We start from the raw sequence: 14,917 nt of genomic DNA on the forward strand, positions 1-14,917 counted from the left end.
TCTTCAATTCCAAAGAAACAGAAGATGTACTTGGGCAAATAAAGTAAGGTTGATTAATTTACATGCATAGCTGCCTTCCAGGCTAACTGTCATCCATTTGACAGGATGAAGCAGCCTGCCATTCCAAACACGACTATTTCATAGCAAAACCATGACTCTTACCAATAAATAGCATCAAGGGTTGGCAAAGAGGGCAGTGAGAGATGTTTATAGGCGTGTTGCCACAGGATAAATACCCCCAACACCTGAAGTTAGCCTTGAGTGACAAAGCTTTTCAGAGGAAATATATAAGATATAAGGCTTTCAGTAAGTCAAAGATATTTAAGTCCTTGACTCTCAAATAACCATTAAGTGCTTTTGTAATTTTTAAAATGTGATGTGAAAAATGGTTAAAGATAATATGAATGATCTGCTATTGCTTATGTGATGAGAGAAACTAAAGACTGCATATTTTAGGACTTAATCCAATTGTATGGATTTGGGAAACAATGAAACCTAGGAGTAGAGATCACTTAGGCGGTATACTTGTACTCAGAACATGAACTAATGAAAGGCTAAAAATAAATAATTATAGGAATATATGTAGGGGTAGAAATATGAATCATTTGCCTCTAGGATAAAATTTTAATCATATGCCTTATAAAGTAAATATAATGACTTTTTTGGAGCCATACATAATTGATATAAGTAATGCAATAAAAAATACTTTGTAAACCTTTGCTGGGATTAAAAAAAAAAAAAAAACACCATTTATAAATCAAGAGGGAGAGAGACCAGTTTAGTAAGGTCCTTTTTATTAGTCTGAAATGAAACACACCTTAACAGAAAGTCCAGAATACCTGAACTGAATTCAGAATCGGCATTTTCAAATTTTCCATCTTTTTACTGCAGTTTTATTGTTTCTTACGCTTACTCCTTGGAAGAAAAGTTATGACCAACCTAGATAGCATATTGAAAAGCAGAGACATTACTTTGCCAACAAAGGTCCATCTAGTCAAGGCTATGGTTTTTCCAGTGGTCATGTATGGATGTGAGAGTTGGACTGTGAAGAAAGCTGAGTGCCAAAGAATTGATGCTTTTGAACTGTGGTGTTGGAGAAGACTCTTGAGAGTCCCTTGGACTGCAAGGAGATCCAACCAGTCCAGTCTGAAGGAGATCAGCCCTGGGATTTTTTGGAAGGAATGATGCTAAAGCTGAAACTCCAGTATTTTGGCCGCCTCATATGAAGAGTTGACTTGTTGGAAAATACTCTGATGCTGGGAGGGATTGGGGGCAGGAGGAGAAGGGGACGACAGAGGATGAGATGGCTGGATGGCATCACTAACTCCTTGGACGTGAGTCTGAGTGAACTCCGGGAGTTGGTGATAGACAGGGATGCCTGGCGTGCTGCGATTCATGGGGTCGCAAAGAATCGGACACAACTGAGTGACTGAACTGAACTGAACTGAAAGAATTATGAATTCCTAGTATACCATAACTTCATGTGAAAGTGTAGTCGCTCAGTAATGTCTGACTCTTTGCAACCCCATGGACTGTAGCTTACCAGGTTCCTCTGTCCATGGAATTCTCTAAGCAAGCATACTGGAGTGGATTGCTATTTCCTTCTCCAGGGAATCTTCCCAACCAAGGGATCGAACCTGGGTCTCCCACCTTATGGGCAGATTCTTATTGTCTGAGCCACCAGGGAAGTCTAAGAATATTGGAGTAAGTTAGTTGCCATGCCCTCTTCCATGGTTACATGGAATCTTCCCAACCCAGGGACTGAACCAGTGTCTCTTGTGTCTCCCGCATTGTCAAGCAGGTTCTTTACCACTAGCACCACCTGAGGAGCCCGTAACTTTATACTTAGGTGTGAATATAAAACCATTGAAGAATTATCTAAGTATTATATAACAAGGAAGATTCTAGTATTTATTGTGACTAAAAAATATGGGAATAACAAAAAATGGATACTTTTTAAATGAGATAAGAAAATATTTGATCAGAAAGTCAATATTATGGATTCATATATGTACAAATAATAATTTCCACTTAATTTTAGTGTGATCATTGGCACAATAAATCCAGAACATTCCATTACAATACATGTACACGCTTATACTCACTTATTTTCTAACTCTCTTCTATTTTCAAAGTATGGACAACTTACCAATTATTCTAGTCATGATGTGCTCTGTCTTCAAATTATCATTCTTATCCAGTCAGGGTGTTTGTTGTTCTGAATGTTCTAAGTAAGTACTTTAATTCAATGGTTTTCTAGGTTATGTGTAAACCGAATTCAGATGCAGAACATACCTCTTATATATAGAAAAAAATTTCAACAGTATCATACAAAATAAAGTTTATTTATTTCTCTGATTATTATTCAGTACATGACAATTTACTTCTCATGAGTGCAATACCATTGAAAATGCTAATGCCTGTGTTTGAGAGACACAGGGCACAGCAGAAAATCAAATTTTGCCCATCTGAATTATAAAGATGCTTGCTGTTATTTCATTATCTGGGTATCAGTTTCCCATTGATCTCAACTTATTTTCAAAAACACTGGCTTGATTACATAGATATAGAGTTTGGGCCATTAGTAAATTCTGTTAGTAGTCTTCTCTGAAGACCAGAGGATATCATCATTTGGTATAATGTGTGTAATATCAAGAAAAATAACATGAAATTGAAAGATATTATTCATTGTTAGATTTAGGGACAGGAGTAAGTTCCAGACAAATAAATAAACTTACAGCTATGTTTTGCAGCATTCTGTGCATGTAAGCTAAGTTGTTTCAGTCATGTCCAACTCTGTGTGACCCCATGACCTGTAGCCTGCCAGGCTCCTCTGTCCATGGGATTTTTCAGGCAAGAATACTGGAGTGGGTTGCCATGCCCCTTCATTTTCTGCTAAAGGTTTTTCAAATGAATAATAAAGAAATACCTGACTTGCGTTTGCTGAAATTAGAATTTCTGGACCTCAGATAACAGAGATCCCTTTGGTATTCAGCTCTATATAGTCTGTAAACAGCAGGATAAAGAAAGTTACTTTAAAAGCTTTTTTAATGAATTAAATTATTTCAAACACGGGCTTCTCATTACTTATTATATCTGATGCTGGCTCATCTCCGTTGTCTACTTTTATGTCCATCACATCACACTGAAAATCTACAGCCTGATATAATGACAAATGGTAACAGAGTTTCTTTTTCTTACAAGACTTACTCTGCTAGTATCAAGTAAAGATAGCATCATCTATTATTCTTATTACTGAGGACATGTCATTAAGTGGAATCTTATGTTTCAGAACTATTTCCATGAGGTTCCAATTTTATAAAGAGAGAAGATAAGTGAATTCACTTTAGTTTTCTTGGGAGGGATTATAAAACCAAAAACGTATAAGGAATACAGCTAAGTGGACTTTACTAGGATCAAAATAAAGCTCTTTATATATCAATGCCTATGTCCTAGCTCAGTTCCCCTCTTGTCTTCCTCAGCTCTACTGAGGACTGCCAGCCTTCCAATCAGAATGATAACTGGCTACAGAAGGCTACTCAGTTCAGTTCAGTCGCTCAGTCGTGTTCAACTCTGAGACCGCATGAATTGCAGCACACCAGGCCTCCCTGTCCATCACCAACTCCTGGAGTTCACTCAAACTCATGTCCATCCAGTCAGTAATGCCATCCAGCCATTCCATCCTCTGTCGTCCCCTTCTTCTCCTGCCCCCAATCCCTCCCAGCATCAGAGTCTTTTCCATTGAGTCAACTCTTTGCATGAGGTAGCCAAAATATTGGAGCCTCAGCTTCAGCATCATTCCTTCCAAAGAACACCCAGGGCTGATCTCCTCTAGAATGGACTGGCTGGATCTCCTTGCAGTCCAACACCACACTTCTCCAACACCACAGTTCAAAAGCGTCAATTCTTTGGCGCTCAGCCTTCTTTACAGTCCAACTCTCCCATCCGTACATGACTACTGGAAAAACCATACCTTGACTAGACAGACCTTTGTTGGCAAAATAATGTCTCTGCTTTTCAATATGCTATCTAGGTTGGTCATAATTTTTCTTCCAAGGAGTAAGCATCCTTTAATTTCAGAAGGCTACTACCTGACCATAAAGACTAGTTGAGAAAAAGAGAACATCCCACGTACTTTTTGTATTAGAACCACCACTATGTGTAAACTGTTGTATGTGCCCTGCAAAAATCAATGCTGACTTTTTAAGATACAAAAAGTCAATTAAGAAACCGAAGCTTCACTTTTTTACCCAAGCTGTAGCTAAACATTATAGTCAATGTTTATTGATGCTGTAAGTTTCACTGGATTCTCATTTCTACTTGAGGTATAAGCTTTTTAAAAAAAATCTTTATTTCTTAACTCTTGTTAGTAAAGATATTGGAGAAGTACTTTAGGTAGAATTACATTGTCTTAAAGGTAAGATTTTTTCTGCCATTTTGTACTTTTTGTCTTAGCCCTTCTGGACAATTATCTAACAGGAGAATTCACTTTCAGTATCAATGCCTTCTTAAGAATGAATATTCCTGTCATCAATCCTACCCAGCCTCTTTGCGAACAGCCAAAACTGCTTTCTGGCTCTTTCTATAACTATGGCTATTTGTAGATGTATAATTACATGCATTTTATAAAAATAAATAAATAGAGTGTGGCTGTTTATATCACATGCCTGCCCCACCCCTGCTCCTCCTGGAGATTATATCCTCCTGGAAATTATATAAAAGCAATAAAGATTTTTTCCTACACACTCCATTTTCAATGAAACTAGGAGAGGAATATACTATGCATGTAACAAATAAATATGTACTGACCGTAAGTAGGTGAGATTTGGCAGAAGGTGCACAAGAGGAAGAACAGAGGAGAGGGTGAATAGAGGCCCCGTGGTAACAGTTCTTTGAAGGCAAAAGAAAATATTTCCTGAAGGTGAGGTACTTATTCAGTACTGCAAAGATTATATACTTTGTATGCAGGTTGATACTGAAGCTTCTTTAATAAAGTTTAGAGAAAGGTAAAAATTACATTATATAATGCAATCAATGCAGGGCCAAAAGGAGAACATAAACAAAGTGAAAATAAACGTAAGTATTTTTGTAATGTATATCTCTAATACAAACATTTGCTGTGTCATGAGCACATAGAACACTGCACAACACATGATAAATATTGGGTGAATTAATACATTAATTAAGTAGAAAAATTTTGGCAAAGACTATTGTTTGCAGAAAAGAGAATACAAATGGCTTTTATACATATTTTAAAATGTTCAAACACTAATCATATATTCCCTTTTTATCTATAAGATTGGCAAAAATCCAAATACTTGATAAAACTTCCTGTTGGCAAAGCTGTGAAGAAACAGTTATCATCATACATAGCTGATGGGCAAAATCTGTACAAACTTTTTAGAGAGCAAGTTAGCAATATCTGTCAAAAGTACAAAGGCATGTATCTTTTGTCACAGCAGTTCCAATTTGTGGAGTGTCCTAGAAACCTGTTCATGTGCATAATGAAGTATGGATAAGGTGAATCATTGCATCATTATTATTATTAAAAGTGAAAGAATGGGAAGAAATCAAAGTTCCATTGACAGGGGAGTAAGACTGGTTAAATTAATTACAGTGCATTTACTCAATGGGAATATGATACAGCTATAGGAAGAATCAGAGCACTCCCTTAAGATCTTCAGGATATATATGATTAAATGAAAAAAGTGTAAGTCAAGACAGTATTTATACTATGCTACTTTTTGTGTTTTAAAAAAGGTAGAAAATAAGACTATTTATTTGTAGTTATTTGTTTACACACAGAGAACTCTGAAAGCACTCACAGGAAGCTAAAACTAGTTGTCCCCTATCTGAGTGATAGAAGTGGGAAGAAAAGAGACAGGAAAGAGATGTGGGAAAGATATATATATATATATATATGCACACACACATAGCTTTTAAATCTTGGAACTGTGCAAAGGATTTACCTATGGAAGATTTTTAATTTAAATTGAGAAATAAATTATGGGAGGAATAAAGCTAGGAAGTCAAATAATGTACTGATGTCCTGATTCCTCACAAAACAACAGTCTCAGATTTATAGCAGTATAAAGACTCAAGTCAATTATGCATGTGCTTTCTCAGTTGCTCAGTTATGTCCCTTTTTTGCCACCCCATGGACTGTAGCCTACCAGGCTTCTCTGTCGATGGAACTTTCCAGCAAGAGTACTAGAGTGTGTTGCCATTTCCTACTCTAGGAGATCTTCCCAACCCAGGGATGAAATCCACACCTGTTGCATCTCCTGCACTGGCAGGCAGATGCTTTACCACTGCACCACCCGGGAAGCTCCCAAGTCAATTATGTAATGCATTTCACAAAAGCTTATTGAATTACTCCCTCTATTCAAGATGATAGAGATGCCGTGCTGATCTAAACAGAAGTAGACAAAATGACTATTTCCCTAAAACTTCTATTTCAGTATGATAGGAAGACAGAAAATTAAAGAAAATAATAAAACCAGGATTATATCAGATGGTTTTAAGTGTTATTATGGAGACAAAACAATACAATATTTCATAGGCAGTGATTTGAGAGCTTTATTTTCCGGTAGAGTGGTCTGCGGAATCTCTTTGAAAATTGACATTGAGGTGCCTATATTTGAATCATGACATGAATGACCGGAAAAAAAAAAAAAAAAGGTGCATCAGGGTTCTGAGTGGCTCTTAGAAGGGTTGTTACGGCTGCACATTCCCATAATCCATCAACTTTCTTGTTGGAGCATGTCTACCTAGCCTTCCCTGGGGAAGTAGGGCTTTGCCCCATCCCAGCTACATTTTTGTCCATTGGAGGCTCTACCTCATTCCCCCCACAAAAAAGAGACAACGACATGGAATTCACTCCCTCCCAAGAATACATCAAAAATACATCTAAACATGGAACAATTCTCAATGAAAACTAAGTGGAAACTGTTAAAAAAGACCCCTGTACAAACAAGACTGTAAAAAATGATCCACGTGGAATAAGTAGGCAGGAAAGAGAAGGGATCAGGTTGGAACCTGTGCCCCTGAGAGGGGACTCAGAGGGAAAGCAAGGATATAAGGGGTGAGATCCTTGCTGGGGAGTTAGCAGTTCACATTAAATATTGGGCACCTAGCTCTGATGTCCAACATAGGGAAGATGAGTCCCTTTGGCTCGATGGAGGGCCCATGTGCCCAACAGGAATCCTATTATTCTGTGGGAATCTTGAATTCTGCTTGTGAGGACTGTGTGTGCCCTAGTTAGCTCCCAAAGAAGGGTGGAGAGGGTGGAGTGAAAATGAGTGTGTGGAGTGCAGGTTTCCCACCACCATCCTGCCATGCAACCCAGCCTAAGCTGAGCTAATACCCCAGCCCCACTTACTTCACACTGCAGCACCACACTGGAGCAAGGGCTGCCACAAAGAAAGAAAGGAGTTGGCTGTGACACACAGAGATGGCTCAGACTCAGGGCAGCATCTGGGTGGACATTACTGGCGCCTGCACAGGAAGTTCATCAGAAGCATCCCCACACTCTGTCTGTAGTTGGACCACCACAGCCCCAACCCTACACATGCCTAGAGCCCTGCAGGGTGGGGAAGTCCTACCCCAGGGTGAAGGTGCCAGAGGAAAAGCCAAGAAATCAGATATGAGGAAAGAAGGAGACTCAGATCCAAAGAAGACTCAGATCCATGGAAGAAGGCAGGGTAGCTGCTACTGGAGTCAGAAGCAGCCCTGACCTCCAGCTGGAGCCTCCACAACCCACACCGCAATGCATGCCTAAAGTCTGCAGGGGCCCCTCTTACTGCAGCACTGCTCCCCTCCAGAGCGAGGGTGCTGGTGCTAGGAGGAAGGAGAGCCCAGTCTTGAAGGTAACAGAGACAGATTGGACCTAACCTCAGGGCTTCTGATTCAGTGCCTTGGAGCCTGCCCTGGTAGGTTGGTGACAGCCACTGAGCAGAGGAGAAGCCCTGGCTCAAATCTGGCATCTGCCCTAGCTCCTCCTTCTCCAGGCACATGAAAAGATGACATCAGAAATAAGGGGGATGCAAGTTAAAACTATAATAAGATATCACCTTCCACTAGTCAGAATGGTGGAAGATGGCAGCTTATTGCAGTTTTAACCTGCATTTAAACTAGTATTTGATTTTTTATCATCAAAAAGTCTATGAATAAAAAGTGTTGGTGAGAATGCGGGTAAAAGGGAACCTTCATACTCTGTTGGTGGGAATGTACACCGGTGCAGCCACTTTGGAAAACAGTGTGGGGATTCCTCAATAAACTAAAAATAGAATTTCAGTATTATGCAACAATTTCACTCAGGGTATCAATCCAAAGAAAATTAAAATGCTAATTTGAAAATACACATGTACCCTAATGTTCACATAGCACTATTTATAATAACCCAGATATGGGAGGAGTCTGTGTTCATCAAAAGATAAATACATTAAGAATATGTGTTATATATATAATAGAATATTACTCAGCCATAATCTATCTATTTCTGCTTTATTGACTATGCCAAAGCCTTTGACTGTGTGGATCACCATAAACTGTGGAAAATTCTGAAAAAGATTGGAATACCAGACCACCTGACCTGCCTCTTGAGAAACCTATAGGCAGGTCAGGAAGCAACAGTTAGAACTGGACATGGAACAACAGACTGGTTCCAAATAGGAAAAGGAATACGTCAAGGCTGTATATTGTCACCCTGCTTTTTTAACTTAAATGCATAGTACATCATGAGAAACGCTGGGCTGGAAGAACCACAAGCTGGAATCAAGATTGCTGGGAGAAATGTCAATAACCTCAGATATGCAGATGACACCACCCTTATGGCAGAAAATGAAGAGGAACTAAAAAGCCTTTTGATGAAAGTGAAGGAGGAGAGTGAAAAAGTTGGCTTAAAGCTTAACATTCAGAAAACGAAGATCATGGCATCTGGTCCCATCACTTCATGGGAAATAGATGGGGAAACAGTGGAAACAGTGTCAGACTTTATTTTTGGGGGCTCCAAAATCACTGCAGATGGTGACTTCAGCCATGAAATTAAAAGACGTTTACTCCTTGGAAGAAAAGCTATGACCAACCCAGATAGTATATTCAAAAGCAGAGATATTACTTTGCCAACAAAGGTCTGTCTAGTCAAGGCTATGGTTTTCCAGTGGTCATGTATGGATGCGAGAGTTGGACTGTGAAGAAAGCTGAGCACCGAAGAATTGATGCCTTTGAACTGTGGTGTTGGAGAATACTCTTGAGAGTCCCTTGGACTGCAAGGAGATCCAACCAGTCCATTCTAAAGGAAATCAGTCCTGGGTGTTCATTGGAAGGACTGATGCTGAAGCTGAAGCTCCAATACTTTGGCCACCTCATGCAAAGAGTTGACTCATTTGAAAATACTCTGATGCTGGGAGGGATTGGGGGCAAGAGGAGAAGGGGACGGCAGAAGACAGAAGATGATGGATGGCATCACTGACTCGATGGACACGAGTTTGAGTAAACTCTGGCAGTTGGTGGTCACAGGGAGGCCTGGCATGCTACGATTCACGGGGTCGCAAGGAGTCGGACATGACTGAGCGACTGAACTGAACTGAACTGACTCAGCCATAAAAAATTAAATTCTGCCATTTGCAACCATATAGATGGTCTTGGAGAGTATCATGTTTAGTGAAATGTCAGAGTGAAAAAGGTAAATACTCTGTGTTATCACATATATGTGGAATCTAAAATATTTTAATAAATATTTTGAATAAATATAACAAAACTGAAACAGCCTCACAGATAGAACTAATGCTTACTAGTGGACAAACACATGGAGCAAGGTTCAACATAAGGGTGTGGGATTAAGAGATACAAACTATTTTGTATAAAATAGATAAGGAACACGAAATTATTGTACAGAACATGGAAAATAACCATTGTTTTGTAGTAACATTAAATGGCGTATAGTCTATAAAAATGCTATCACTATGCTTTACTTCTGAAACTAATATATTATTATAAATCAATTATACATCAAAAAAAATAAAGGAACATGAACAAATTTCACTCAGAGACTGAAGGAGAAAAAGCATGCTTGGGGTAGGCACACACCTAACTTGTTTGAGGAACGTGCAATGTGCAGTATGAATACAGAGAAAGAAACAAAGACTATAGTGGTATGAATGAAAAGAAAAAGGTGGACCTGTGATGCGGAGCCATCCAAAGCCTTGATGGTTAGGGCAAGAAGTCTAGACTGCATTCTGTGTGAGATGAAAAGCTACTGGAAGCTTTTTCATACATGAATCATGTGATCTGACTCATGCAAAGAAAAGGCTTATGTGTGCAAGTTGCATATTTTATGGACAGTGAGCTGAAGCAAGGGTAACAGGTATTCAACTCAGGTGGACATGTATATTAAACTTCAGAAAAACTGAGTTAGGACAAAAAGATTTGGGGAACTGCCTACATGTAAATGCTATTTAAAATAAAAAGAAAATGAGACAAATGAAATCATATATGAAATAGAAAAGACATACAAGAAATAATAAACAGAATTCATCTCATAGGCCTGCCAACTTTTAGAACTGGGGAAGAAAAGAGATTCCAAAAATGTATAGATTAATTCATATAGTTCAGTTCAGTCACTCAGTCATGTCCAACTCTTTGGGACCCCATGGACTGCAGCATGCCAGATTTCCTTGTCCATCACCAACTCCCAGAGCCTGCTCGAACTCATGTCCATCAAGTCAGTGATGCCATCCAACAATTTCCTTCTCTGTCATCCTCTTCTCCTCCTGCCTTCAATCTTTCCCAGCATCAGGGTCTTTTCCAATTGGTCAGTTCTTCACATCAGGTGGCCAAACTTTTGGAGTTTCAGCTTCAGCATTAGTTCTTCCAATGAATATTCAGGACTGATTTCCCCTAGGATGGACTGGTTGGATCTCCTTGCAGTCCAAGGGACTCTCAAGAATCTTCTCCAACACCACAGTTCAAAACCATCAATTCTTTGGCGCTCAGCTTTCTTTGTAGTCCAACTCTCACATCCATACACGACTACTGGAAAAACCATAGCTTTGAGTAGATGGACCATTGTTTGCAAAGTAATGTCTGTGCTTTTTAATATGCTGTCTAGGGTATCATAGCTTTTCTTCCAAGGACCAAGCATCTTTTCATTTTATGGCTGCAGTTGCCATCTGCAGTGATTTTGCCACTCAAAAAAATAAAGTCTCTCACTCTTTCCATTGCTTTCACATCTATTTGCCATGAAGCAATGGAACTGGTTGCCATGATCTTAATTTTATGAATGTTGAGTTTTAAACCAACTTTTTCACTCTCCTCTTTTACTTTCATCAAGAGGCTCTTTAGTTCTTTGCTTTCTGCAATAATCATCTGCATATCTGAGGTTCTTGATATTTCTCCCAGCAATCTCGATTTCAGCTTGTACTTCAGCCAGCCAGGCATTTCTCAAGATGTACTCTGCATTTAAGTTAAAAAAGCAGGGTGACAATATACAGCCTTGATGTACTCCTTTCCCTATTTGGAACCAGTCTCTTCTTCCATGTCTGGTTCTAACTCTTGCTTCTTGACCTGCACACACATTTCTCAGGAGGCAGGTAAGGTGGTCCCATCTCTCTAAGAATTTTCCACAGTTTGTTTTGACCCACAAGTCAAAGGCTTTGGTGTAGTCAATAAAGAAAAAGTAGATGCTTTTATGGAACTCTTTTGCTTTTTCAATGATCCAATGGATATTGGCAATTTGATCTCTGGTTCCTCTGCCTTTTCTAAATCCAGCTTGACTATCTGGAAGTTCACAGTTCTGTTGAAGCCTGGCTTGGAAAATTTTGAGCATTATTTTGCTAGCATGAGATGAGTGCAGTTATGTGGTAGTTTGAGAGTTCTTTGGCATTGCCTTTCCTTGGAATTGGAATGACAACTGACCTTTCCCAGTCCTGTGACCACTGCTGAGTTTTCCAAATTTGCTGGCATATCGATTGCAGCACTTTCACAGCATCATCTTTCAGGATTTGAAATAGCTCAACCTGGAATTATATCAGCTCCATTAGCTTTGTTCGTAGTGATGCTTCCTAAGGCCCACTTGACTTTGCAGTCCAGGATCTGGCTCTACGTGGGTGATCACACCATCATGATTACCTGGGTCATGAAAATCTTTTTTGTATAGTTCTTCTGTGTATTCTTGCCATCTCTTCTTAATATTTTCTGTTTCTGTTAGGTCCATACCATTTCTGTCCTTTATTGTGACCATCTGGATTCATGTCATAGACCTGTTCTCTAAGAATACATACAAACTTCATCTCAAAAGAGTCTATCCAGAGGGAGGAAATGAGAAGAATATATTTCCCAGTTTCTATCTCTCATTTGTCCAAATATGTATCCTTAGGGAAGCTGAGAATTCCCTAGACTTTCAGACTGCCTGTGTCCGGGCATTGAGAGGAACCCCATACTCTTTCTGTGCCTTTGGGATACAAAAGTAGGCCCTAAGATGGGAGGCATGAGGAGCAAGACAGAAGCATGAGGGAAGTCACTGTCAGGTTCTAGCTGTGCAGGTTTGTTGGCGCCCACCAAGAGTGGCTGGCCCCAAGAAGTGATTACAACAAGGCATCCAGAGGCTAAAAGGATGTGAAGTGGGACAGAACAGTGGTTCTCAAATTGCTGCAGCATCAGAGGCATCTGGAAGCTTTTTGGAACACACATCACTGGGTGTCTCTCCCAGAGTTTCAGATTCTATACTTCTGGGGTAGAGCCAAATAATTCTCCTTCCTAACAATTTTGTAGGTGATTCTAATTCTACTAGTCCCAGACTACATGTAAGACATACTTCATAAACCTGTTTTGCATTCACCCCTCCTTCACATGTTCCTCTAGGGCTGTTAGTGTACAATAGTCAACTCCTGCAGTTCCTTCTGGGTGTAATTCATTTCCTCCAGGCCACGAACTATACTTTTCTGGTTACGCTGGAAGTTGACTCTGGTGATCTTCCTAGAGGCAAGGAAAATGGTATTTTCAGAGATAAGAGCCCAGGTGGTCTTTGTATAACCAGAAAGAACAACGAGGTTCATCTCTGGCAAGGTGAGAGAGTTGCTTGTGGCCAGTACAGAGGATACAATAGATTCCAGAAGATCAATGAATCCTAAGCCCCCAAATTCCTTTTTTTGATTACCTATCTTTTCTGTTCAGCTACACATTGTGCTGTTTTATGAGAAGAGGGAAATATTAAGGTAAAGTTTATTTTCAGTTTACCAAGCTCCGTTTTATGTCCTTATGTATTTGTAACTGAGACTTTTAAGAATAGTAAGGGAATATTTTATCAAAGTGCTAATTGAGCAGTAAGTCTATCTAGAGATAAGAAACCTTGATATAAAAATAGGATCTCACAATATAGATAAATTGTAAAATGATGACTACAGTTGGAGAAGTGATTCTTTGCTTTTAATAAAGAGTATCTGTAAGGAATTTTTTGAGATCCCTTGAACCAATTAAGATAAGTATCACAAAAATCGCAACATATCATCCATTTAAGAACAAGTCTGCTAAATAAAAAATGAGGTTCAGAGGCACAGAGAAACATCCCATCACAATTATTTCCCAAGCAATTGCTCTTGCTGACCTCACTGCTGTAGAGTCCAGGTCCTTCCAGTAGCCCCAAGAGAGCATCTGTTTAATTGAATTAATAATTTAATCATACCTAGTAGAAAACCTGTGAAATCAAAAGTAAGGGATGAAACTATTCTAAAGAAAGCAGAACATTTGGACAATTTCCTTTCAGCCATTCAATATTTATTGAACATCTGTCTTACATTAAGAACTTTGCTAAGTACTGTGAAGTACAAGGATGATAAATATTACCTCTGTCCTCTAGAAGTTCATGGTCTACTATGGGAGATGATAAATAAATAATTCCAATAATTTGTGCAAAGGACCTTTTTAAATTTAGGGCAAGTATGAGAGAATATTCCTTTTAGAAGTGCTATTTAGGTATTATGTAACCAAGACCATTCATTCTGGCTTCAGTTTCTAAACCCTCTCATACTTGTGCTTAGTCATGAAGTTGAGTCCGACTCTTTTGAGACCTTATGGACTATAGCCGGCTAAGCTTCTCTATCCATGGGATATCCCAGGCAAGAATATTTGAGTGGGTTACTACTTCCTTCTCCAGGGGATCTTCTTGAACCAGGGATCGAACCCATGTCTCCTGTACTGGAAGGTGAATTCTTTACCACTGAGCCACCAGGGAAGCTCTGGTGTAAACCTTATCCTTATTATTTAATTTTCATTTATTGTAAAGTGAATGCAGATCAAATGATAAGATGTATTTATGATAATCTATTATGTACACATGCACACAGAATATAATTCATGAGACACAATTTATTATCAGTATACTCTCTCTGTCCACCTTTCCTGAATCTGAACTTTTTCAACCTGCTTCATGATATAACACCAATATTCTGTGGAAATGGGGTAGAATGAAAGAGATGAGGAGAGAAATTTTTAATAGTAAAAAATGTGATTCTATGCTGCTAAATGTAACTGCAATTACTTGTTCTCATCAATTGTCTGATTGTTCAGGGTAGTTCAAGAAGTGGGAATTCTGGAAAGGCTTCTGCTCAAACTATGTCTTGCCACTTCTCCCATAATATACAAATTAAGTCATGGATACTGTGCGACACCTTAAGAAAAAAGGTAAATAGGATACAAAGTATAAATGGAACAGGATCCTAGAGGGGCCTTTCTTTTAGGGAATTATTTTGTTTATTTAATTTAAAAAATTGTAAAGGTTAAAGTTAATATTTTAATAACCTGCATTCTCTAAATATTAAATATAATTAGATTTTAAAAGACATATTCATTATAGCAATCATTAAATATTAATAGAATTATTAGATATGAATTATAGCTCATGAGGGCAACCACAAGAGAA

At 38.8% G+C, this 14,917-nt stretch overlaps 1 protein-coding gene across 25 annotated transcripts in view; it reads right to left on the reverse strand.

The window, feature by feature from the left end:
* Positions 1-14,917, reverse strand: part of LOC147369038 (uncharacterized) — a 1,156,454-nt gene that overhangs the window by 274,208 nt on the left and 867,329 nt on the right. For 2 of the 25 annotated variants that reach the window (XR_015167143.1, XM_086410768.1), the window contains one exon: positions 9,587-12,975. The exons of the other annotated variants lie outside the window; for them this stretch is intronic. The gene's annotated coding sequence lies outside the window, so the exon portion shown is untranslated. Of the gene's footprint in view, positions 1-9,586; positions 12,976-14,917 lie in introns of those variants that run through there. 25 annotated transcript variants of the gene reach the window in all.

Source organism: Bos grunniens, chromosome 7 (genome assembly GCF_055505025.1).
Source record: "Bos grunniens cultivar Pamir isolate PY7600 chromosome 7, Bosgru_T2T1.0, whole genome shotgun sequence".
Lineage (NCBI taxonomy): Eukaryota > Metazoa > Chordata > Mammalia > Artiodactyla > Bovidae > Bos > Bos grunniens.